Source organism: Falco biarmicus, chromosome 9 (genome assembly GCF_023638135.1).
Source record: "Falco biarmicus isolate bFalBia1 chromosome 9, bFalBia1.pri, whole genome shotgun sequence".
In the NCBI taxonomy this organism is placed as follows: domain Eukaryota; kingdom Metazoa; phylum Chordata; class Aves; order Falconiformes; family Falconidae; genus Falco; species Falco biarmicus.
This window is the reverse complement of record NC_079296.1, coordinates 33352463-33378019: the sequence shown is the minus strand read 5'-3', so window position 1 is coordinate 33378019 and position 25557 is coordinate 33352463. Positions and strand designations below refer to the sequence as shown.

Genomic DNA, 25557 nt, shown 5'->3' with positions numbered 1-25557 from the left:
CTCTACCACCGGGTCACATTACCTTGCCAAGCTCAATACCTTCGATTGACTGCAAGCCTCAAGAAGGGGGATCTCAGGCTGGGCAAAAGAGAGTTATACCCCAGATCTGGGTAGTAAACCAAAGGTGGAAAATCTAGGTTCAAACCATGAGCTGAATTCTAGCAGGAATTTAAGTCTGTGTGTTTTCCCACAAGGCTTCTGAGCACCAGACTGCTGCTTATTCCTATAGGCTCCTGTGAAAAGTTTCGGTTTTAATAAATCTAAATTTTTCCAGGAACAACATTTTGTAATGAAAAATCCTCAGAAGAACCTGAGGCAAATCATAGGCATGCTAAGAAAATGCATGAATTATTTCCAGCATGGGTGGGAGTTCTTACAAGAATTCAGTGAGTTATTTTGTTGTGAGAGTTCGTTAGCTTGTGGCCATGCTCTAACCACAAAGGTCTTTTTGAGCCCTTATTTCTGCAGATAGGCTGGTCTCCTGGCTAGTGTGGAGATTTATGAACTGCTTTTGTCCTTCTCACCATGAGGGTTTCATAAATAACCCATGTGTTCTCCCAGTTCTCACACTTTCAACTTTTTTTTTTTTTTTTTTTGGGGGGGGGGGGGGGGAGAAAATGGCTGCTCCCTCCAAAGAAATCCCAACTCTAGCTGATGCTATCTAGCATTTTCACACTGTCACAATTTCTCAAGCTCATTTTGTGGTCCTGCGCAAGTGTGCATCAGGGCATCTGGGGTTTGGTACACCACAGACATCACCTGCTTCTGAACTGCTGCTAGCTTGAGGAAGGCATTTAAAGTGCACAGGACCTAAACAGCTGGAAAGGAAAGCATGTTACTTAGAAATCAGGGGGAGCTGCCTGTTTTCCTTTTGGGTGAAGAATGGGAATTTTCAGAACTTGGTCTAGATGTGGTTGGGTGGTGTTAGAAGCTGGCTCCGGGGGAAATAAGCTTTGAGTTAATCAGCTCTACAAACCCTCCATATTTATTTGGTATATTTATTGATTTGTAACTTCCTCCCCCCGCCCCTTTTCTTTCTGTTTGATAGAAGGTTGGGTTGTTTTCCAACTTCCTTTGGTGTCCACAGCAGAAAGAACAGCCTTTACAGCAGCTGCCAAGGGAGCGAGATGTGCCGCCGAGGGAACACTGTGTCCCTCATGCAGCATGAAGCTTGGCTCCAGCGGTACTTGCTTCAGGTGGCTACATGTGTGGCGTAGGTGCCGTGAGTGACTCACAGATGACTGCGGTACTTAAGACTTCTTACAAGGGGTTGATTTGAGGTGAAGGGAGAGAGGAAGGAGGAATCTTGCATGACTCTCAGGGCTGGTTCTTTTGAGGATGATGTAGAAGTCTGTGAAGTTCTCCCTCTGACAAAGCTTAGCCTTACAGCAAAATATTCTCAGGAGTTCTTCTAAACTTGTGAAAGTCAAGATGACTGGACATTTCCTGATGTGTGTTTGAATATAACCAAAGACTTTATTTAATGTGCCAAACTGCTATGAAAACTTCTCCAAAACTAAAATTAAGCTTGTGCATCCAGGCTATCCTACGGCTTTTCCTACAGGAACTTATGTAGGTCTACCTTCGAGCTTGCCCTGCCCTCAGTTGCCCGTATCTCTTTTGAAGGGCCAGAAGAGCTTCAGAAGAGCTGGCTGTAGTTCCTGTAGTTTTTAGTATTGTTTCCATCTTGTTTCAGAAGTGCAGCTTGCCAATTCTCCTGCCCTAGTGAAATTGGGAAGGGTAGATGGGTTCAAGAAATGCCAAAATGATGCACATTTGGTATCAAACACAATTTTCTGTTTGTCACCAACCCAGACACATAAGCGTGGTTGTAGTCACATGGGTGCCACAACAGATGAGACAAAGGCTTAAGACAACATTGGTGGAACTACTCTGATGTGATTCAGCAATACTAAGCTGTTGATGGGTGATCCATGTGTCCATTTGAAAAACATGAGCAAAGAAAATTACATGAAAGCTCAAGAGCTCCCTGTGTGCTGGGCAAAGGCTTTGGAGCTACCAGAGGCTCAAGTAGCCCTGCATTTCTTGAGGTCTAAAATTCACATCTGCCTTTAGTGGCTGGGACCGAACTGTAACGTAAGCAACCGCTTTGGCGTGTTACACTAAGGCTTTATCTGGATGGTGGTGCAACGTCCTTCGGGCTGTGGGAGAAGACAGCACTTTAAATATGCATGTTTGAGCAAGTTCAATGCAGCTTGCCTTTGCTGGAGCCTGACTTCCTTCCTTGGATGAAGCCAGAGATTTGTGGGCTCTAATAACATGGCAGCTAACCAACTTGGCATATAGAAATGAGAAGGGTGCGTCCCTGTTCCGGTTGCATAAAAATGTCAGAGTGTGTGGAGAGTAGAAGATAGAATGAAGACCTGGTTTGTTTTCTTTCCTTCAAAGTATATTGTATTTCTGGTTGCTGAGAATGGTTTCTTAATCGTAAGCATATGGTGAAAATTTCTGGGTATCAGGAGAGAGTTAAGGTCTGAACCCATGGCATTCAGGGGGGAAAATCCTGTGGCAAAAATTCTCGGTGTTTTAACACCAGGAACAAAGCAAATAGATGTCGGTTACGGTTATAGGTGTTGCTGATTTCTTGGGTGAAGAAAGTGTCTTTCCTCTGGCAGGCACTGCGGTCGCTTCTGCTCCTGTGGTCGAGTACCATGGAGTTGGTATGTGATGGGTGTTCATCACTGCCAGCCATGTGATGACCTGGCTGGTCCACGATTACCTCAAAGAACAAAATCAGTCCAGCATGGGCTGTTCTTTGTTTTCCAGCTTTTTGACACGCTCAGAGTAGTGCTTTTGAGCCGTACCCTGTAGCCATGATGACTAGATGTTTCCTTCTGTCAGCAAGAACTGAGACTGGTCTAACTACCTTTTTTTCAGGAGCAGAGGCTTTAAAACAAATCATCAGAAGCTACAAAACTTGTAAAACTGAGAGTTCATGTTTTACTTGATGCTGTTGTTCCAAATGTAAAACTGGCGAGTGCTCCAGCATCATTGTCACAGTGCTCTCCCCCATGAGGGAAAAATGCCTTTGGTCTGCTGGGAATGACAAACAATGCTGGCAAAAGGAAAGTCAACAAGGCTAAAATCAAAATGCTTGTACTTATAATTGCTTTTACCATGGTCCCTGGAAGGCTCCCGTTGCAGATGCAGGGTCCTGTAGGGTTAGGTGCTGTGCAGAAATAGAACAGAGCATAATCCCAGTCCCTGAAGAGTTTGAGCTGTGTGGGACTCCTCCACTGGCCAGATTGACACTGACAGGCTTGGAGACTGTGTCACAGATGTACTGGTTTTAATTGGAGAACAAAAATAATTTATACCCTTCTTTTTCAGTTGCAAATTAAATTTCTTCTGTCTTGTCAACGGCTTTTGGATGGCTACTGCGGAAGGATCCCTTCGGTGAGACAAAAAGGCTACAAAAATAATAGAAATGAACGTCTGCAGCTGAAGAGCTTGACTGAGACTTGAAGAGTTTGCTTTGGGTGGGAGCCAGGTCCTGCCGAGGTCTGCAGGAGCTTTGCTCTTGGCCTCAGTGGAGCCAGGCTTTCGCCCTTGGAGATCATGTCCTGAGGAAGAATTTAGTCTAAAATAATTTTCAAAACTTGTATTGTTTGACTCGCATCCAAGCACTTTTTTTGAGACTGAGTGGCTTTGTGTTTCTGATTGACTCAGATTGCTCCCCTTAACATCTTCCAGGGGTGAGCTTTCAGCGAAGGGCCAAACACCAGGGAGGATCAGATGAGAACAGGCCTGCTGCTGGGTTCCTAAGCCAACAGCTTCTTTAATTGTGGGGGCACAGAACTTCTTGGGTGTCTGCTCAAGCTGTGTATTTGCAGTGAGAGCTGTGCCTTGGAGCTCTAGCGCATGAGAGGGCCACTCCGTGGGCATGGCCAGGATCTGGACTGTGGCGTCTTTGGGAGATCCTTCCCTCCCTTCTGCAGATGTCCTGTCAAGCAGCTTTTTGAAAAAGGAAAAGAGAAACAGTAGAAAGCGTTTTGATTCCCACTGCATGTGCATGCTGCTCTTGGTTATTTTCCCCTCCTTTTTCAGAACATGGCGTCAGGAAAAGCATCTTGTTCAGTTCCCAGCCCGGAAACCCCTGGAGATGCAAAGCTGGGTTTTTCCCTTGTATTAAGATCTGCTCTAGTATCACACTTAAGCAGTACATAATTATCAAGATTTAAGATATGCTTTCTGAAGTCAATTGGTTCCATAGCAGACACAAATTCTTCTTTTTTTTTTTCTTTTTTTTTTTTTTTCCTGAGAGTGTGAAATCATTTTAACAGGTTCCTTTTTGAAAACCTTGAAAACTGTTTAAGAAATAGATTTATAATATCTAGGCTCTGTTCTGTTGCACTTGAAGTTGTCCAGCACGGAATGCATGATTTAGGCTTGGAAAAAAAAAAATATCTGTAAATCACTGACTGCAATACAGGGGCTATCAACCTTCAAGAGGCTCCTTTAAATCTCTGCTGAGCTATGGTCTCTAAAAACTGTATGTTTGTGTGGGGAAGAATAAGAATAAAAGGAAATCTGAGAAATTTGGGGCTTTTAATTTTAGAAAAATAATTTCTTTTTGCTAGGAGAACTTTTCTTTTCTCTGGTCTAAAATAAAGCAATGATATGTCCTGCTGTGCCTCAGGCTGTCTGCTTAAAATAAAGGCAGGGCTAAAAAGACGGACCATCTGGAAGCCTGGGCAGGAGGAGTGTGCCAGTGCAGTTTGACGTGGAAGAGCATCCTTTGGACATATTTTTGAACACTGGTCAATCCACTGAGGGCTTTTTTGTGTGTGTGTGTGTGTGTGTGTGTATGTTCAGTTGATGGCAACTTCTCAGAGGTTTTTGCTCTGTCTTCTAGTCCTGGTCACTTCCTTCCTCTTTCATTGCAGGCTGAAAGGGAATGCCAAGGCATGGTATTTCTCCCTAGAAGCAGCTTACCTTCTGCTGCTATGACTAGCACCAAAATCATCTCTGTGGAGAATGGAAGGTAAAGAAAATGCATTTTTTTCTTGGGCTTAGGGTTTTATTTTGGTGTTGTTTCCCTGGCTGGTTTCCTCCATGACCAGGACAGTGGTCTGCATAGCTGGTTTCACTGTTGTGGTGAGTGCCAGTTGTGCTATCCCTCCTATGTTGGGGGTGATGGATGGTCTCACACTTGCTTTCCCTTCCCTCAGCTTTGCAGGGGTGGCTGTGTGCCCTGCCGTTGCAGCTGCTTTTCCTGAGCTTTTGGGCTGAAACTGCTGTCTGGATTGGGGATTCCTCTGGGTCAATGGTCACCAAACTTTTTTGATCATGCACCCCTATCTACAAAAGATTTTTGAGCATGCACCTCCAATGTGTGTGTATATAGTTTTACATACATGTTACTGAAATTCTAATATTTCTTCCTGCAACCCAGTGGATCATCTTGTGCATCCCACTTTGGAGATCAGTGCTCTAGACGATGAAAGCACAAAGGAAGCCAGAAGGCTGGTGGCACAGATCTCCTCTTTATCAGGGCATAGTAAGGTCTTTATCCTCTTCCCAGTTTTTTTTGAGAGGCCTGGTTCCTGTAACTCCAAAGTATGGAATGGGAAGTTTTTGATTTTTTGTTTTGTTTTGTTTTTTCAGGACTTATGCATTACTCAGCAGGCTTTGTTTCAGTGCTGCTTCTGACATGAGCAGAAATTTGCCCCCATTCCTGGGAAAAGGGATGAGTCTCCAGCATATGCAGCATTCTTTTTAAGTTGTGTGCTCAGGATGTTCAAGTCCTGACCGTGCACATGGTGATGGATATCCAACTTAGCCCACACATTGGACTTAGCCCATGCAAGGTGCTCTGTTGCTCATGGTTGAAGGACAGCTCAGGCTTAAGGATTTAGAACCTCATGGCCACAAGTGTCCTCAGGGTAAGTTAGCTCTTTTGTTTTAAGAAATATTGGGCAATCTATTTATTTATTTATATTTGGTGGAAATTTTCATGACACAAGCAAGATCAACTCAACTCCACCTCCTAAAAGAAACTCTCAGTGCTCCATGCAGCCTCCATGAGAAGATGATTCTTGGCTTTTTGGATGGTGGTGGAGAGGGACATTTGAAAGCTGGTGCAGTTTTTCAAAAAGGACAAGTGTAGGCACTTTTCGTCCTCTCAGCATGGCCCATGTAGAAAGCGTTGAAGGACTAAAGGACATCACAATGTCTGGACATTTGTGCCATTAACTGCTGTTGCTTTCATCAGCCATATGTACAGCTGCATTCTTTTTATAGTGCTGCATATGGCACTATCATAATTGAATTTTTCGTAATAATTGATCTGACCTGTATCATTCTGTTCGCTTTAGCAGAGCTAATTCAAACAGATTGAGATTAGGACTAAAAATATGGTCCTGTTAGCAGAAAACCATAAAGAGTCTGACTTCACAGTAATGACGATGCACAATCTGTTTTACCCAGTCAAGTTCGTACTTTTTATACGTAGCACGTGGTCAAGGCTGATACCAGTTTAGTTCCTGTTTGTGTCTTCCATAAGATGTGTTACGGGGGGAGCAGGTGGCTGTCTTTGTCCATGCTAGGATTGTCATTTCTTCCAGCAAGGCCAGCAGGTCTAGGATTTTGTGGTTGGTGACTCTGTCCATGTTGCATGGAAAACTTGCATGCAAGGGATTAGAGCTGCAATGTCCTATCGCTGGATGGTAGGATGCTAAAGGCTCTTGATTCATCTGCTTAGCTTTGCACGGCAAACTATGGAAATATCAAATGAGAAAAAACCTGGAATTCGTGAGCTGAGTCTAGCCTTGTATTTAGAGGAAAAACCCCACCTTCCATGGTCTCTGAATCTCCCTTTGCTGAAGCCAGAGTTTGGCCTTTTGGTTCAGACTTTCAAATGAATAAACAGCGGTGGCAGGCTGTGGACAACCGAGAACATTTGAAATTGTTCTACAAGATTAGGAAGCTGCAAAAATGAGCTGCAGCTACTTTTTCTCCCAGTGCTCTCAGCTGCAGCTGAGAATCTAGACCAGACTTTATTTTTGGCAAGGGGGAAAAAATAAATCTCCTTTGATACTGTGAAAAAAATGAAAGTAATTGTTGAGCCCTGTGCCTTGAGCAAGGATCTCTTCTGCTGTATGGCAGCAGCATTTTAAAGCTGAAATCCACTTGCTTTGATCGCTGAAGGGGGAAAAAAAAAAAAGAAGACATAAAAGGGATTTATTGTGAAATAATGGATTTGATCCCTAGTAATCCTTTCTTTGGGATTAAACTTGGAATATTATTTTTGTGATCTCTGGAATTAGACTATGCTGGCGTAACAAACCAAAGCATGTGAGTTTCACTGCAGGATGAGGTTGAGCTGTGAATAGAGCCGAGTGAATTACTTGCACAGAACAAAGCAGCTGATGAATTTACAGTTCTATTTTTGTTTATGCAAGGTCTACAGGCAAACATAAAAGACAACAGAAAACCCCCAAACCCAAGGCAGAAAAGACTCAGACCCTCTCTTCTTTGTAGTTGAAAGTACCCCCAAGCCACTGGGATCTCTGAGGACTATTGGTTAGAGCTTCTTTTCTGGGTATTTTCTGCTTATGGGAATTACAAGTTGTATCTGCTCCTGTTGGTGTGACCGTGGGCATGAGATGTTGGTGCAGGCTTGCTTGGTACACATACCTGCGTACTACGGCCACAGTGCTTTCCAGAGAGATTTGGCAAGCCCAGGTTTCTCTGCCTGGACATTCCCCGCATTCACAAGCCTTACATCTCTCAACATGTAGTTAATTGAGGCCAGTATGTGCTGAGAAGTCTTCCTGAGCAGTTTGTTTATGGGCATATTAAAACTAAGTAGCTACAAAATGTGCTGTGAAATCTTGGTATGTTACTTTGAGGTCCCAAATCTTTCACAGAAAGCTACTCCAGGAACTTCTCTCAGTTTCCCTGCTAAATTCCAGCTTTCCACACTTGAGGTGGGGCATAGATGGCTTTTAAACAGGCAGCAAGTTCTTCTGTGTTATGCTTTGAAATAGCTAATCTTTACCAAAAAAACCCAACCAACAACAAAAGCCCACAACAAAAGCTGTGGGACAGAGAGCAAGCTATGGAAAAGGAAAAATATTCTTTGCCTGCCCTGTTCCTGGTTTTGCTGCTGGACTCGCAACCCCACTCCTGGTTGCAAAGGTCACTCCCACCATCAAACTTTGATCAGGCTCCCAACCTCACCCTAACCTTGGGAGCTGCCATCCTGGAGTGGCATAAAAACTGTGGGTGAAAAAGCAGCAAGGGAACAAGCCCTGGAAACCCCCTTGGGAGCAGGAGCCACATTGATCTGATGCCCTGTGCCAATTGCGTCTCCAGGGTCTTGGCAGTGATCTCTGGTCGTTACATGGCTGCGTTGCTCGCAGCCCCCCTTTTGGGAGCCATGGTGTGCCCAAGGCAAATGAGAATCATCCCAAGCATTACCTCTTCTGAAAAAGTGTTACCTCCTGAAAGTGTTGGGGGTAGGATTGCTATGCTGGCTCTCTGGGTCTGGGAAACTCAGGGAGTGCTTAGTTTCCCATCAAAACATCTGCTGCTAGCATGGGGATCCCTACCAAAAAAAAACCTTAAAAGATTTCTTGAAACTGGGCAAGTAATCCTCTAGGAAGCAGCCAGTGACTACAGCCTGTTTTCCAAAGGTGAAATGGTCTCGTGTTTCTTTGGGGGGATAAAAAACATGTGTTAATCCTTTCCATTTTTGTTCTGAGAGAGTGAGCTACCTTTCCTAGCAGCAATGTATATTGAAGGGTTACAAGTGGTGCATGGGGAGCTTGGAATAAATCCTGCTTGGCCAATGTTCAGGAGCTTTTCTTGAGTACACTGTGTCTGATTGTGGCTGCTGACAGCCTTGTACACAGTGTACTGCAGACACCACTCCAGTATAGCACCGTTGCATGCCACCTGGCAGAACCATGGGTGTAAACTACTGAAATTCAGACTGGCGTGAGACTTTCTCCCTTTGAAACCCTTAAAGAGCAGGAGGGATGACTCAAATGGCACAGCCTTCTGCTCTGGGGTAAGTGTGTTGGTGCAAGTGTCTTGTCTGCTGTTGTTTACGTAGAGTTGGTAGCTTTGCTTGTATATACTGCCGATGGGGGTGCTCAGCAGGACCCCTAAGCACCCGTTACAAGCCTTCCTGGTGCTCCAGACCTGTCTGTGCACTGCTCTGCTTTCATCTGTTCAGTTTGCAATGCCTGATGCTGCTTCCTTCCCTTTCAACCACATTGGGGAACATTACCCAGACTTCTCATTTTTCTGCTGTAAAATTTTGCTGTTGAATATTCCCTGGCCCGCCCTTGTTCCCTGTGCCTTTTCCCCCTACCTCCCACGCATGCCCTTGGACAGAGTGCACCCTCAGCAACTTTGTGGACAATGCAGAACTAAGGGGAGTGGCTGACGTGCTGAAGAGCAGAGCGTCAGTCCAGAGGGACCTTGAGAAACGTGGGGATTCGGCCAACAGAAACTTCCTGAAGCTCAGCAGTGAGACGTGCAGAATCCTGCACTGGGGGTGGGAAAACCCCATTGCATAGATCCAGGCTGGAAACCAACTGGCTGAGCAGCTCTCCTGGAAGGGACTTAGGGGATGCTGCACTGAATGTGGCTTAAGGTGTGCTCTCACTGCAAAGAAGGTGAATCACATCCCGGGTTACCCTAGGTGCTGCAGGGGCAGGGGATTCAAGGATGTTGTTTTCCCCTCTATTCAGTGCCCGGGAGGTTGTATCTGGATACTGTGTCCAGTATTGGGCATCGCCCACACGGTTGGTGCTTGGAGTAGATCTATGGAACTCTCTGCCAGAAGAAGCTGAAGGTGCTGACAGTTCCCATGGGCTCAAGAAGAGAGAGGATGCAACCACTGAAGACAGATCTGCTGGGAATACATTCATGGAAGAAAAGCCTGCATGGAAAACCACTAATTATATTGATACCGCCTCTAATTCAGTGAGCTGAGCTGAGCTAATTTGGTGAGCTGGAGCCCAGTAGAGCTTTCTATGGATGCATAGCTACATGCTTACAATATTCTTCAGTAATAAGTACCTGTTAGTGACTGCTGCTGAAGGCATGATAAGGGTACAGGTTTGAGCTGCAGCAATTGTTTTGTTCTTCTGCGTCTTTCTGGGAATCTCTTCTTCAGTGAGAAGGGTGGCAGGCAGATAGAAATGTGCCCAGGTTTGGAGAAAACTTTGAGGAGCTGTTGGAGATGGAGCCTGGGATAATGAGCAGGAAAATCAGCACAGAAGGTTTCTGCTCCATGCCCAGATCTCACACTTGGCAGGGCTGGGAGAAGAGCTGCTGTGAAGAACTTCCTTCAAGGTGTCTCCTGTTGGGTCTCCTTGGAAGTCAAACTCTAACTTGGTGGATGTGAATGTGATTTGATCTTCCTGGTCTCCTGGCTCGGTAGAGAAGTGTCTGTAGGCATTCTTGAGTTGGCTTAGTTGCCTGTTCTCTTGTGGTCCTGTGTTGGTTAAACCTACAACTTTCTGTGCTTTTCCCTCAAAGATGCCAGAGTGCAAAATGCACAAGCAGCCTTCCTGAAGCATCACCCTCTCTCTGGGGAATCCCTTTCTCTTTGGATGCCAGAGCCAGGTTCCTTCTTCTTGGCCTCCTCCCATACCTTGTGTTCCATTTCTGCAATGGCATATACTGTCACTGGCAAAAACATAAACGTCAGGGACAACATTTTTCTTTTGCGAAGCAGACCCAGTGCTTCTTCACAAAATTTGCTTCCTAACCTGATCAAGAGGCCTGCCACCAGCACCCCTTAAATTAGCATGCTCAGAGGAAAGGTTTTGGGAGACACCCTAGTGTGGCTGAAATCAGCAAGGGAAATGCACGCTGACTTTACTGGGAAAGCCTCTGTTGCCACAGTCATGTTGCACAGATCTTTCTGCCATCTGAATTTTCTTCAGAGACATGGATACCAACCCTGCAAACTGATCTTGTGACTAGAGGTGAGCGGACCCCAAAGCAGGAGGGGCTTGTTTGCAGGTCTCAGTGGAGGTCACAGAGAAAAAGCATTGAGTGCTTTCCTGACCATTTTTTTTTTTCCTTTTTGGTAGCAAGTGGTGGTTCTCAAAGATAAATGCATCTTATTTATTTAGAGAATTCTTGTTTAAAAAAACCAAAAGGAATGGGAGGAAAAAGCAAACCACGAGTACTGCCTTTCAAATATCTGTGTTATCAAATATTTGGAAGTTTGGGACCTGAAAGTAAGGGATGGACCCACAAGCTTCCATCAGCAAACACAGCTTGACAAATGAACACACATGCTAAGAACTGAATAACTCCATGGCAGTGCCAAATTCCCCTTGTGCACTAACCTGTATTGTATCCAGAGATGTAGTTTGTTTTTCAACCTTCATTTAATTTCTAGATTTGGACTCTCTGATCCAAAATTCCCTATCAACAGAGTGCTGATGCTTGGGAAGTTTACTGGAGCTGATGAATTAGTAGCATAGCGCAGGCACTAGGGATTTGTGCCAATAAAAGTTACACCGTGTGACTAAGGATGAGCAGCTCATAGTTTGGGATGTCTGGAGTAAAGACCACACAGCACCTGCTTTTTTCCTGAGGGAGTTGCTCTCTGCAGGAAAGCAGAGCCCACCCTTGCCTTAACTCAGGCATTACTAGTAGAGGAAAAGCACACTCATTTGTGCTTTTGGGGAGGATCCCTCATTTGGGGAGGATCATATGGGCTTCATATTTTGGTGGTGAACTTCTTCAAGCTTCCCAGCCTGGCATCTCACTTTTCTAGTACATTTAGTTTAGTACATCTAGTATTTCCATGGAGGTTGTGTCTAGCATTGGACTGGTTCTAGTCTACACTCAAAGTGACTCACAGTTGACAACACAGTGATACAACAGATGTGACTTACAGTCCATGTGACCTTTGCATGAAGCAAAAGGGTACTATAATTAGAGAATCTGGGTCCCTACCTGGTAGAATGAGACAACAGTGCCATTTGGAAATCATGTTACGTTTTGCTTATGTTGTATGAATACCTGCACATGTAATTTTTAGGTAGCCAAGAAGAAGTTAGTCTAGGTACCAATATGTCAAGAGACAAAATATATGTACTTGCGCCCCTTAGCACACCACTGAGCACAGTCCTTCCATGTACGTAAGACCTAGAGAGGGGGCTGTCTGTCACGGCGGGTGCTGAATAATCACCCAGTGAGAGCATGCACAGGTGGAGGTCTGCAAAGTCGCTTGTAATGTCAGGTTTTGCACACTCAAGAGCAAACATATGGAAGACGAGTAAAGAAGGGCAGAATCTTGATGTCCATCGTGTGGGTATAAAAGACCATAGAAACAGTGGAAAAGCTGAGTCTGGGAAAACACCCTCTTGTTGTTGAGAAAAGCTTAGCAAAGAGATCTCCAGGTCAACAGTACTGCTTTCCTGAAATATAAGGGCAAAAAATCAAACTTCAGTTTGGCTTTTTAGCTTGACAGTGCATGCAGCAAAGCTCATGCAAGGGTAATGAGGATTCCCCCACACCTCCCTGGGGACCTTGCTCCCCTGCCTGGGTGCCTCTTCTCTATTCCTGCCTGTGCCATGGTCGGGGCTATTCTCAAACCTCCCCAGACTTCCCATGGCCATACCAGCAATCCCAGCTCCCTCTCATCAGCTTGTGGGTCGGCTGCTCCAAGCCCTAAGTAGTTTGGTAGAAGATTATCTTCAGCAATCTGTCCGCCACCTCCATTTCTGCTCCACAGAATAAATATAGGACTCACCTAATGCAAAGATATACATTTCATTATGCCACCATTTACCAGTTCCAGGCCTACCAGCAAAAAGACATCTATGAGGTGCATGTGCATTTGGTTGCTTGATTTTTCTTGGAAGCAGAGGAGAATTTCCCCTTCCTGCAATGGAGCCTGTGCTGCCTACAGCTCAGGAGGTGAAACCTTTTTCATCCCATGGGCAGGGTAGGCTTCTGGTTATAGTTGTGCAAAACTCTCTGTACTGTTTCAGCAATAGCCCCTGCACCAGCTGCGGTGAGCTCTCAGGCTGGTATCTCATTTGCACATACCTGAGCTTTGATGCTTGCCAGCCATGCTAAATGTGGTTAGCTGCACAGAAACTCAGTGTTGTCTCTCAAATTTACTGTTTATCGCAAGTAAGATTTCAAGCACTTCCAGATAATTGTGGTTTCTGCCTGTCTAGGTGGCATTTCAGCTAATTTTGCTGTGTAGAAAGACATCATGTTTTGAAACTGGGTAGTTCTTGCTTGGCTTCTGATTTGTGGTTCTCAGAAACCCCTTTTGATTGCACCCTTTGCTCTGCACAACAGACACAATGTTGGGTGCCGTGCTTCGTGAGTCGCAGCTGGTGATTGCTGCTGGATCTGCCTGCTTTCCTCTCTTTCTGATTTAAGCATGTCCTTACAGGTGCTTCACTTACCTCTGAGCAGCCCCTGGCCCTCTCCTTTGTTTGGGGCTCCCTGAATGGAGAACTGGTGTTCAACTGTTCCTTCTCAAGTTGTAAGCTGGTTTGAATCATGGAGTCATATACTTGTGTTTGGCTGGGCTCCAGGTACTGCCTCTATCCTGCCCGAAAGGCTAAAAATAAAACCAAAACGCCCCAAACACACAAGCAACAGTTGAGTATGAGCTCTTCTAGGGCCTTGTCAAACTTAGGAGCCACAGTCTGACATCCTAGGACACGTCCAAGGCAGTGAGAGTGACAGAATTCTTCAGGCCTGCGGTTTTGTCCCTGTACCACGTCCAGTGTATGGTTTCTAGCTGGTGAGATCTCAAAAACTCTCTCTAGTGTGAGGTCTCAAAACTTGTTTCTTTCTTTTGAAGAGCAGAGAAGATGCTGACCTGTGCTTCAGTCGAATGGCCATTGACTTCTCTTTCTTTGGAAGCATGGCATGCTATGCTATCAGCTCCCACAGGCTAGTTCCTTTCATTTGACTAAAATTTAGTCTGAGAGAGTTCCTTGCTCCATATTTACTCTGTAAGTAAGCCTGAGGTGGTAGTAAAGAGAGGAAGGAACAGACTGTGAGTTTGAGACCTGCTGTTGTAACTTGCTTTTCTGCTTCCCAGCAGATGTCCAAGTCACTTGGACGTCTGTGAGGAATTTCCATGTGCTCTCGCGTTCCTGGGGCCTTCACACTGGTGTCTCCAATTTTCTGGGGAGGAGATACTGAAGTACAGGAGAAAGGACTGGAAGTGGCCTTCAGTCAAAGTGAGTGTGGTTGAGATCCTGACACTAAATACTCTGGGTTGGAAGGAAGAATTTCAGTGCTATCAGGAGTACTGGATCTTAAAGTCACGGTGGAAGCATTTCACATGGTGCTCTGAAAAAGGCATAAGCTAAAGACCTCAACTGCTGAAACATTCACATCCCAAACACAGCGACCTCTGTTTGCTTTCCCTGGCAGAAGTGAACCAGCTGGCATTTGGTTCTCTGAATATCAGTTGTCTTTGCCATTAATTGCATTTACAGCTTGTTTATCCTGCCAAACATCCAGTTTGTAGAAAGATTTGGTGGAGGGGTAGTGGGAAGAAGGCACTCAACTTGATAGACACAAGAAGACTTTTTTTTGGTTGGGGAAAAATTAGAACATCTCCTTGCCCTTCCTCCAACCATCTTTTCCCAATGGGGTTTCTTCCTGCTCCTCTCCTTGTGTGCTTTGACTTCAGTGCATGAAAAGTGATCCTTTATACCTTCCTAAAGCTTCCTCAGAGCACGGCTGTAAGTTTGACTCTGTATCACCATAAGCAATCACCCCTGAACTCAGGGAAAGACCAGACTCTCCTGTCCCTCATCCAGCGGATACTTACCATGTGGGTTAGGCAACCGCAACAGATCAGGCAATCCCCTTGGAGTCCAGCTGTATGTGCAGGCTCGGGGATGAGGGCTTGCACCTGGAGCTCTTCCCCACTGTTGGTGTGATGCCAGTTTTGAAGCTAGCCCTAGCCTGAAGGAAAGGGCTGGGTGCCAGAGTTTTGCCAGCAGAGCACAAGCTGTCTGCTAGGGCTAAACTTTGAGACCCTTTTTGTGCGTGTAGGGTAGGCTCACTTCTTCCTGACAGCAGTGGAGAGGTGCTGGTGGGAATACCTATACTTTCAGAACTGTATGTGTTTGGGCTACTTGTGGGCACACCCTTGCTGAAACCAACCTGCCTTTTGTGGTTTTAGCTCTTGCAAAATATTAAGAGATGAAATCTAGAGAAAAGCTTCTTTTGTTTCCAAAGAAGCCTTTATCTTTGGGCTTTTTTTCTACCTTCACTTGTTTGGCTTTCAGGGCTCCTCCCACATGGGACAACTGTAGCTTGGACAAAGTGCAGAGACTGCTGCTTGCTGAGAGGAGGAGGAGGAGGAGGAGGAGCAGAAAGATCTCAGTGTCATTCAAGGAAAAATAACACTTTGACATCATTATTAGACCTCTGTTGTTTTCAGTATCAAAGCTCTGTTTCCCTTTCACCAGAACCAGGACAAATAAAATACTATGAGTTGTAAGCAGTTGCTTTGCATTCTTTTCTTCCCCTTCATTGTGAGTCAGAGTGCTGAGGTACTTGGAGAGGCTGGAAAGAGGAGAGTGCCTAATTTCCACGGGCACACAGAGTACCGGCATCTGGACAGAGTTATAACAAGCAAAAATTATACATAGTGTTTATGGTTATGAAGAATCTCAGTTTCTTGACCGTATGAGGCGTTCGCAGATTCTGTAAGAGAGAAAAAAGGCTCAGCTTTTTATTGAAAGTGACTGACAGAAGAATAAAACCAGACAAACAGCTGGAGATGTCGTCAACATTAACATCAGCTCTGCTGGCTGGAGTGAAGCTCACTGCATCAGGCATGTGGACACGTGTCCAGGTCTACAGATGTCATCTCATGTTTCACCTGCTCTAGGAATCACAGGACAGCATGTGTCACTTTGGTGACAGGAGAGAAGCAAAAGCACAGGTATGAAAGGGTGAAACTTGTTGGTGGGTCTGTATTGACTCTCCCTTCCCCCTCAGGGTGGAAGAAGATCCTGGAGGTCCATGCCTAGCTGATTTGTCTTGCTGGGGCACTGAGGCTTTACCTGCAAAACTGGATTGAAGCTGCAACTGGAGATGCCACTGCTGTCAGCTAAGAAGGGCACTTTTGTTTTCCAAAGGAAAGGCCTTATTGCACAGAGGGAAAGAGACTAACGGCAGGAACCAGGGTTCTCTTAAACCTGTGACCTGGGGGTTGCCAAACTTCACTGTCTCTCAGCATCTACTATTAGGTCAGGTCCAAGGTATCTGAGTGACTGACTGGTGTGACTGCTATGGATACAGATAACTTATGTCATGAGATAATCAACCTCCTGTTTTGTACTTCTCCATCATTGCAGAGCAAGGTGCATCAGCCCAGCCAGCAAGGGCCATGATCAGTTCCCATCTTCTCTGTCATTTTTGCCCTCTTCTTGCTGCATGCATCAACAGAAAGATGCCACTGATGTTTTACTCATGTTGCATGTCTTCTGCTGTTTTGAGTAAAAGTGGGTGGTCTGGTTTTGCCTACAGAGACAAGACTATGCCACCCCCTTCACTGCTGGAAGTGGCCCATTTAAAAATACACATTAATTTTTTTTTCCACATTGCTTATCTGAATTGTGCTGAATATTATCCTTTTTTTTTTTAGTAGAGACAGGTCTTGTTTCTTTTTGGATGTTTCCAGAGTAGAATTTTTTTTCAATAAAAAAGGCCTAATAGAAACTGAGTGTGGGCGCTGTCCCCATCAACACAAGGGCGCCTGCCCTGATTCTTTGCACGTCTCAAAGCACAGGTACCACATCTAGGAATACAGGGAAGCCCAAGATCCCATCAGGAAGGCTACATGACTGTAAGCCAAGGGGGTTCTTGTTTTAATGAGTCAGAGCCCTGTTTAGCATCAGCTGAAGAAAACCAAAGGGAAGAAAATAGGTACTGACATCGGATGTATGGACTGCAGAGTAAACCAATGAGAGGTCCAATCTGCAAGATCCATCTCTAAACTTGAAAAAAACCCACCACTGATAGTGTCAGGCTGCAAAATAGCATCGGCTTCTGCAGCGCCAGTGGGGCAGCCGGGAGGCAGCTGGGAGACTTCCACCAGTTTCCACAGTCTTCTGGGGAAACTGGACTTGAGCCTGCTGACTTCCAGGTGTGTATTAACAACTGATGTGGAAAATCTTCTATGATAAGCAGCAGGTGGTGGAAAGAATTTCTTCATTCTCGCAGACTTGCGAGACCCCCACATATGTATTTTATGAAGTATGGGAACCCCAAAAGCTGAAGTTTAGTTTCCATTACTCATTGTTTTAGTTTTGCATAGTCATTTTTTTTTGCCTAAATAGAGCACTCTTCTGCTTAACGTTGTGCGATAGACCTAATTTCTTTCTGTGGCTCACGCACCTTGGAGGCAAGGTCACAGCTTGCTGATCCAGCAAGCCCTGATTTTTCATTTTCCCCACCCCTGATCACACAAAACAGTTTCTCAAACATACCTGCGTCATGACCTCGATTTTGATAATCAGTGTGATTAAAGAAATAGTTTTCACAGAGAGAGAGAGAGGCAGCTATGGGGAGGTTCTGCTCTTTTCAGCCCCATTAGCACAGGAACAGAACAAACCACAACTTGCAAAGCATTGCAGACAACCCAAGGTGTGATGCAGACCCTCAGCTGATGAAATTCAAGAAATACAGTGGTGGGATAATGGCACAATAGAAGCAAAACTACTAATTTCTAAATTAGTGCCTTCCTCTGGGCTCCGGTGGATGGAACTTCTACCTGCCAGGGGGATCCTTGACATTAAAACAAGTGTTAAAGAACGTTTCTCTGCATGGAAGTAATGTCTGTACTCCTCTCATTGATATTCAAATGTTGTGGGTCCAATTCTGTTTTCATTTTGTGAAAAAAAAAAAAAAGTCTTGTTGAAAGAACAAAAACCAAGCAGTTGTGTGTAGGAGGATAAAGGACCACTCTGCGTGACTCTTCAGGGCTCAAGGGGAATCAATAGTTTTATGTCAATGCATAGCAGCTGAGCATCTGTGCCAGAAACTTTTCTATATCCCCTTCCCCCATTGACATATGTCGGTCATGCATTATGCCTGTCTCTAGTTTGTTATGCAATAAGGGCCATGCTAAATAGCATGAAGGTTGAAGTGTTGTTTAGGCTTTGCATCACAAAATTTCATGGCGGCCCCGTACATCACACTTAAAAAGCAAGGAAGTCTTGCCAAAGAGATGCCTCATGGGCGATCTCACCTGGGCATCCTTGTGCACAGCCAGGCAAGGCTGGAGTCTTTCCCCTTGCTCTGTCGGTAACGGCTGCAGTCAGCCCCTCTCCTCCCACTTGCTGGGTAGAGTGAAGGCAACAAAGCCATCTCTGTGGTTGCAGGTCCTCTCCTCCCCTGTTGAGGGGTGCTCTGCTGCATGGTCCTCCATGCTGAGCAGTGACTTTCTCTGGGCGATTTCCCCCAAAGCTTTAGTGCTTGTTTGAAAACATCATGCAGGTATGAATGCATCCATTCCCATGACGCAGGGAGATGGAGTGGAAATATAAGATGCACAGTCATGATCTTCCTAGTGTAGATTGACACAGCAATCTTGTTATGTTACTGTCTTAATAATTTTTTATTCCTGTATGGCTTCTATACAAGCTTTGGAAGATATATTACTGATGCAAGGGGAGGTTTTCTGTTTAGTCTTAAGTAAACTAATACCAGTTTAGATCCTTTCTGTTCCTCAATCAGTTTGTTCTTCAGCAAATTCTATTCTCTTCTTTGATTGAGAGATTCACATCTTGTGTTGTACTCCCTATGAAATGTTTTGTTGAGCAGGCTGAAGAATAAGACTATTCATTCTACATGTCTTCAAAGATAATTTACTTTATTTACACTCATTTGCAATTCTCCTAGAAACTTTCCTCAAGAGACAAACAGAAGGACACACAGGCTGGGGCTATAAACTAAGCTCTTGCTGCTCACAAAAGGTATATTGCAGTGAGGACTTTTGCTGCAGCTTCTATTCAGGGAGACCTGGGTGGAAACCAGTCCAAATGAAAGATGGCATAGGACACAGTTGCTCCAGCACAGGGGAAGAGTTCTCCAGACCCAAGCTGTTCTTCCCTCATCCTTAGGCACAGCACTGGATGGACTTCTTTTGCAGGTAGGCAGGCAAGGTGAGCTCCATGTGGCTAGGGGTCAGCTGCTACCTCCTGGGCAGGAGCATCCTCCCACCCATCCATGTAGCCAGGCTTTGCTGTACTGTAATGCTTAAGGACAATGGCATGGGACCAGCTGGGATGCTGGATCATAGAGATATGGAAAGGTTTGGGGAAGTTTGGTTTGGGTTTTGGGGTTTTGTGTGTGTGGTGGTTTTGGTTTTTTTAAACAGTATTTGAAAAAGCAGAAGATGAGAATTAACAAGTGTTGGGAGATACAGGAACAATAAATTCCACTTGATCCTTCCCACCTTCAGACATCTTGGAAACATCTTCCTTTTAAATTGCAACTTACAGCCTGTGTTGTTTGATAAGGTGACAAAATGGGTAAAACATAAAAGCCTTTTGGATCCTGCTTATGGAATATCTCTTTCTGCTGGCTGCAAAGACTTGCCAGGTCAAACCATAGAGCCTCAAAAGTCCAGAAGTAAATAAGATTAACTCTTTTCCCTCTTTTTTCAGATGTGAATTTAATTACATTTTAAAATTTAAAAAAGTATTCTTGTATGCATTTTCTAAATTTATTTTACCTAGTATTGGTCCTTGCATGAAGCTTCTATACCTTGAACTGTGGTATGGTCATGCTTGAATTGTTCTGATACATGACCTAGGTGATGGAGTTCCTCTGCAGGATGGAAAAAATCTGTTGGTAAGAAAGCATGTGTAAATTCTCATCTGAGACCCAGGCCACATCTGCCACAAGATCAGAATTTCTGGACAGATACAACAGCTTCTGCAATTTTTTAATTTTTTTTTTTTTAAAGTAACTTCACAGATTTATTTAAGCTGATATTTCAGAGCATGCTCTCTTCTCTTTAAGTAATTTCATACAGCGGTGTCCACTGTAGGGATCTGTGGTTATCATTGAATTAGAGCTCATTTATAAATACCATAAGCATCAGGGTAAGTGACGTTATTTGGAAAAAAGTAATTAAACTGTCCTGACGAGGTGGTCCAATCTGCAGGCTGAAGACAAGTCAGGTCCTGCTGCAGTGTTGTGCCCATTTCCAGATGCTCCCTCCCTCCTGGGGCTGGCAATCCCAGCACATCCCCATGACTAAACTCCCAGGCAGGCCAGCAGTCCCCAGGTGGGTGCTCCCGTGGCAGCAAGGGAGCATAAAATTCACATCCTTGAGCACACTGGCCCAAGGTCTCTAACTTGCCTTATTAGAACTATGCCTAGTCCCCATCCAAACCAGAAGACCCATAGAAATAATCTTCAACATCAGCACTGGTAGAAGGAGACAGGAGAAAGAAATGTTCAGCTACTTCTTGCCATGTGCCAAAATGTTAATGCAACCCGTATGTCCGTATGTGAAAAAGAAACAATATCTTACGCAAACTAGCTGTCCCTCATCATGGAACAGCCTTGGCTCTTTCACGTTGTTTTACATTTTTTAAGTGGGGTGTCAGGTTAATTAAGAAATCCCTGTAACGGCCTTTTGAAGTAGGAGCAGCCGGGCTGAATCCTTCCTCTTCCTCCAGCTGTCCAAGCCCCCGCGGCAGGGCAGGTGGGACAGGAGGCAGAACTTTCTGGCTGGGGAAAGAGGATGTCGCAAAATGAATGGGAGCCCCACCAGAGGGAAGAGGGTTTCCTGGGCTGGTACACGTGGCTGGCAGACGTCCTGCCAGAGAAGGCAGGTGAACCTGTGATGAAGCCACTGGAGAAGTCAGGGCCTCCTGGAACCTCAAAAATTTTGAGCAGAGCTCAAGCTGAACAAGTTTTTCCTGTGTTGCGTTTGCTTTTTCTTGGGTTTTCACACAGGCTTTCTACAAAAACGCCTTTCCTTGAGCGTGAAGCAGTGGCTAATACATGAAAAAGTACTAGGATTTCAGTTTCCATTTGCTGAACTTCAGCATCTTCCCAGGCACGCTTCCAGAAATACACAATAATAGAGTGGTTAAACTCAGAGACGCTACCACAGATGTCTCACTGTCCGATATTGGATACAAGGATATATCTGCTTCAGCACACTAGCTATAAAATACTGGCTTAATCTTTCCAGATTGATGCTGCCTTCATTATTTTAGTCTCAACAAGGGAGAGGGATGTCTGGGGGATGGAGACCAAACTGCCCCCGATGTAAAATAGAAGGCATCCTACACAAATGAGAATATTTACCTTATTTGCATTTTAGCTCATTAACTAGGGTAAAACCCTGGCTTGCTGCCTCTGTGAAGAGGCAGACCACATCATTTCCTTGTCACTGCAGATTTTTGGAGCTCTAGGCTCATTCCCCAGGATTCAGGCAATGTTTGAAAGACAGCTGGAGGTGCCGTCATCCCCACCTCCACCTCCACACCCAGGTATGGAAAGACCATGCCATGCCCAGGAGCACCAGTAGCCCCTGGTGTCCGTGAAGATGCAGGTATTTCTAGAGAGATTTGGTATTTGGGGCCAGACTCTGCCCAGAGGAGCACAGCAAGAGCCAGAAAGGCACCGGCACAAGCTGCAGCATGGGAAACCCCACATTACTGAAATCCAGGTTTTCCAACGCATTTGTTAGCAACCGGGAAAAGAGGAATTTTGCTGATGATGCTGTTTTGCAGAATGGTAAAGCTGAGGGACAACAGTGAAGAACTGCAGGCTGACTAACTGGATGCAAAGGAAAAATAACCCAAATGCCACGTATGTGGTGATGGATTCTGGCTGATGATGAGCACGCTAGAATGAGATCCAAACATTTTGATGGATGGTCCCATGAAAGGACCAGTCCATTGCTCAGGAGCATCAAAAAAAGCCGGAAGGCCATAAGGAATGAGCAGGAAAGGAAAAGAGAGCATCACAATGCTGCAACGCAAATCCGCTATGCTCTGTGTCTTGTATACCAGGTGCAGTTTTAGTCTTCCCATCTCAGAAGGGATACAACAGAGCTGGGAAAACTTTGGGGAGGATGAAAGATCTGGAACAGCTTCTGTACAAGGGACTGTACATGACCTTTCCTGCTATAAAATATCAGAGTGTATCAGATGGCATTAGCTTCAGCTGGAGGCAGGTTCAGCTTGGGCAAGAGGCAGGTGTTGCTCTCAGGACATGTTTCCCCTGCAGGGTCCCCTGGTGCATGGTTTTGGGGATGTGAGGAAATTTTGTGAGTTTAAAAGAGCGATGAACAAGTTCACCTATAAGGAATTCGTTCAAGGGTACCGATTGCTTCCAAAATGACCTATTTCATAAAATCCCTGAGCAGCAAAGTACCAGAAGCTGTGGAGCACCCAGGTGAAATTTCCCTGCCTGTTTTTCTTATTCTTAGCCTTTTCCCAGGTTTCTGGCCAATGTTCAGGACAGGGTCCTGGGATTAGTGGATTTGCACCAATACAGCCATTTTCGTGTTCTTCTGACACAGGAAATCAAAGAGACGTTCCCTTGTGAAGACGGATGTAATGAGCAAGGCATCATGAATGAGTGATTTCTGCTTTACATCCTGATTCAAGCTAAACATTTAATGATGAAGCCCAGAGTTCAGAGACTGAAGGAAAGAAAAAGAAAAATAACCCCCCCAAACTTCTGTGGAAGTGTAAAAATGCATTCTGTTTCAGAAAATCTGTGTTACTCGGTTTTGAGTAAAAGAATTACAGGATATCTCACAATACAATCATTCATGAACTGAACTGGTAAGCAATACTGACAAGACAAAAGGCGCTTGCACCAAAATGCTGAATAAGCAAAGAAATGTGTGCAATTTGCAATGTGTTCACAGTTATTTTGCCAGCAGAAAAGGGTCTCGGTCTGGGTGATTCACTTGCTGTCATTTGGCTCCACTTCAGAGGTGAGGGTTTCGGAATTACTCAGCCCCATGCTAACGAATCGGAAGTTGTGTAATGCTATTGAAGTATCTTGCACCTTTGACCCCTTTGAACCCACAAAAAGTACTAAGCAGATGACTTAAAAATAAGACCTTGCTGCTCTTTTTTCCCCTAACTTAATGCAAGTTTCATTCCAGTTTTATGCAAGTCCTTGTTTTAGACATACTGGCTTGCTCATGGCTGATACTAAGACTCAACAAAACAATCTCAGTGCTGCACTGTAGAGACAAGTGGTCTTTAATTACTGACGATAGATGCTGTGGTCTTAGTCACTACTCAAGCACCACCAAGACTTTTCCATAGTACCAGAGCATCTCTTTTCTAATCTGACTCATACAAGGAAAGAAGAGGCAGAGTATCTGGGGCACGAGGCATAGTCTGGCAAAGATGGGACAAGGTAGAGTGAGAGGGCTCAAAATTCTAAGTGCAATCCTCTTTTGACTCAATAATTGCTTTTTTGTCCTCTACCTTGACTTCTTCCCCAAGGAAGAGGAGTAGTAAATAAGGACATGTATTTGTTGGTGGGAGATGGGAAAAAGTGATAGTCCTGTCCTGGAGGAACCTGGGCAGAAATCAAGGAAGACTATAAAGCTGTGGGGTTACAAGTGAGAAATTTTGATGCCCCAGTTATTTTTTTCTTCCATTTTACCAGTAAGAGGAAAGGGTGCAGCCAGAAATAGATGTATAATGCCCATCAACTTCTGGCTTCACAGCTGGTGCCATCGGGAGGAGTTTGGCTTCTATGACATTGGGACATTCTTTGACTAGACCCTGTTAGGGTGGGATGGGACCCATCTGTCTAGAAGCAGCAAGGGAATCTTTGGCAGCAGGCTGGACAGCTTGGTGGGATGGGCTTTAAACTGAAGGACTTGGTGTGGGTTGGGGTCCAAGGTGGCAATGCTCACACCATCACATCCAACTGGGGAATAAGCCAGGCCAACCAGAGCAGCGATGCATGTTCCCTTGCTGCCTCCCAAGATGGGTACAGAAGGCCAGCCACCTCAAGGGTGTGCGTGGCCATGGTGGATCCTCTTGCAGCCCTCCTGGGAAACCTGTGTGCTCTGAAGTGCCTGTACACCCACGCACGCAGCACGGGGAATACACAGGAAGAATGAGAGAACAGTGTGCGGTGGCAGGGCCATGATCTCATTGCAGTTATGGGGACATGGTGGGGTAGCCCACATCACTGGAATGCTGTCATGGGTGACCATGTACTTTTTAGGAATGTCCATTTGGAATTAAATCTGGTGAGGGAGGTCAACAGATCTTGTGCTGGGGCAATGTGTGGTTTCCCAGACAGCCTGGCAGGCAGGTTTCCACCAGATGCACCCTAATCCCTTCCACTCCCTGGGATCCCAGTGAGTGAGAGGGATCCCACTCCCCAGTTTTGGAGCAAACCCAAGAGAATCAGTGATCAGAGCCAGGACAGTGGCTGGGAAACAAGGTCTTGATTTCTCCATAATGAGCAGTCAAGGTACCCACCACTACAGGCAACAGCCTCAAGGGATCCTGCAGTGCGTGTTTCCCACTGTGCCTCAGGGCTTCAGAAAGAAAATATTGCAGGATTTCTAGTCTTTTTTTTTTTTTTTAAAAAAAAAGAATTAAAGAATTAAACAAAGCAAGAAAAATCAGCAGTTTTGTCTTTTCTGCCTGATTTCAGCCAAGTGTGTGTTCAGAAACTCAGAAGTTTTATGTAACTGGAACTTGGCGTCCCTTTTGGCTTTACAGTTAACTTCCCCATCTTGCTTACAGGGAAGACAAACAGAGATTTCTTTTCCAAATTATTTTATTGTTAAAGAAAGCCCATGTGCAAGCTCAGAGAGATTACCTGACAACTATCTGTTCCTCTCTTGGTGGAGGGGACTGGGTGGGTCTCTAGTCCAAACCCCATGCACCAGCACAGTCCCAGGCTGCTATAGTGTGGCTGCTCTCCCCGGGGTGCCTCTCCTCCATCCCTGCCTGTGCCACAGCCAGGGGCCGCTTTCAGAGCCCCCCCAGCCTCCCCATGGTCAGACTCAAGGATCCCAGCTGTGTGTTTCAAGGTGCTGTTGGTAGGTATTTAATGATGCCAGAATTCATCTCTCCTTGATGGTTTTGTTGGAGATGTGTTTTCTTCTGGATGCCGCCATCAAATACAGCCACACTGCATGCAGGGCAGCAGTTGGTGCTTCTGGTTGTTTTGCATTTTGATGCAGAGGTTTCTCAGGAATTTATCTCAGGAGACCTACTAATTTGTCCTTCTCTCTTTACCAGCCTGTCTTGTCAAGCTCCTAAGACTCTTCCTTGGTCGTTGTGCTCAATCACTAACTAAAATCTTCTCATTCTTCCCCCCCCCCCCCCCTCACCCCCACTATAAAATAGTTAATAAAGTAAAATATCTCTAGACCTGTGCAAAAACAATGAGCCTGGGCTCTGCTAGGTAGGTCTTCCATGGGAAATTTCCCCTAACATGTTCACTGGTGGGGCAGTGGGAGAGAGTATCTTTTCATGGCTGGGTAGAGCTCTCCCATGGTCTCTAATTCCCCTAAAGCTCTACACAGAGGCTTGA

The 25557-nt window shown here is 45.2% G+C and overlaps 1 long non-coding RNA gene across 1 annotated transcript; it reads left to right on the top strand.

Annotated features, from left to right (window-relative positions):
• Nucleotides 1-619: 619 nt before the first annotated feature.
• LOC130155481 (uncharacterized) lies at nucleotides 620-24007 on the top strand. Its single transcript, XR_008824088.1, has 3 exons — nucleotides 620-3417; nucleotides 4908-5005; nucleotides 15276-24007. It is a non-coding gene; the product is annotated as an uncharacterized LOC130155481 (long non-coding RNA).
• Nucleotides 24008-25557: the final 1550 nt, after the last annotated feature.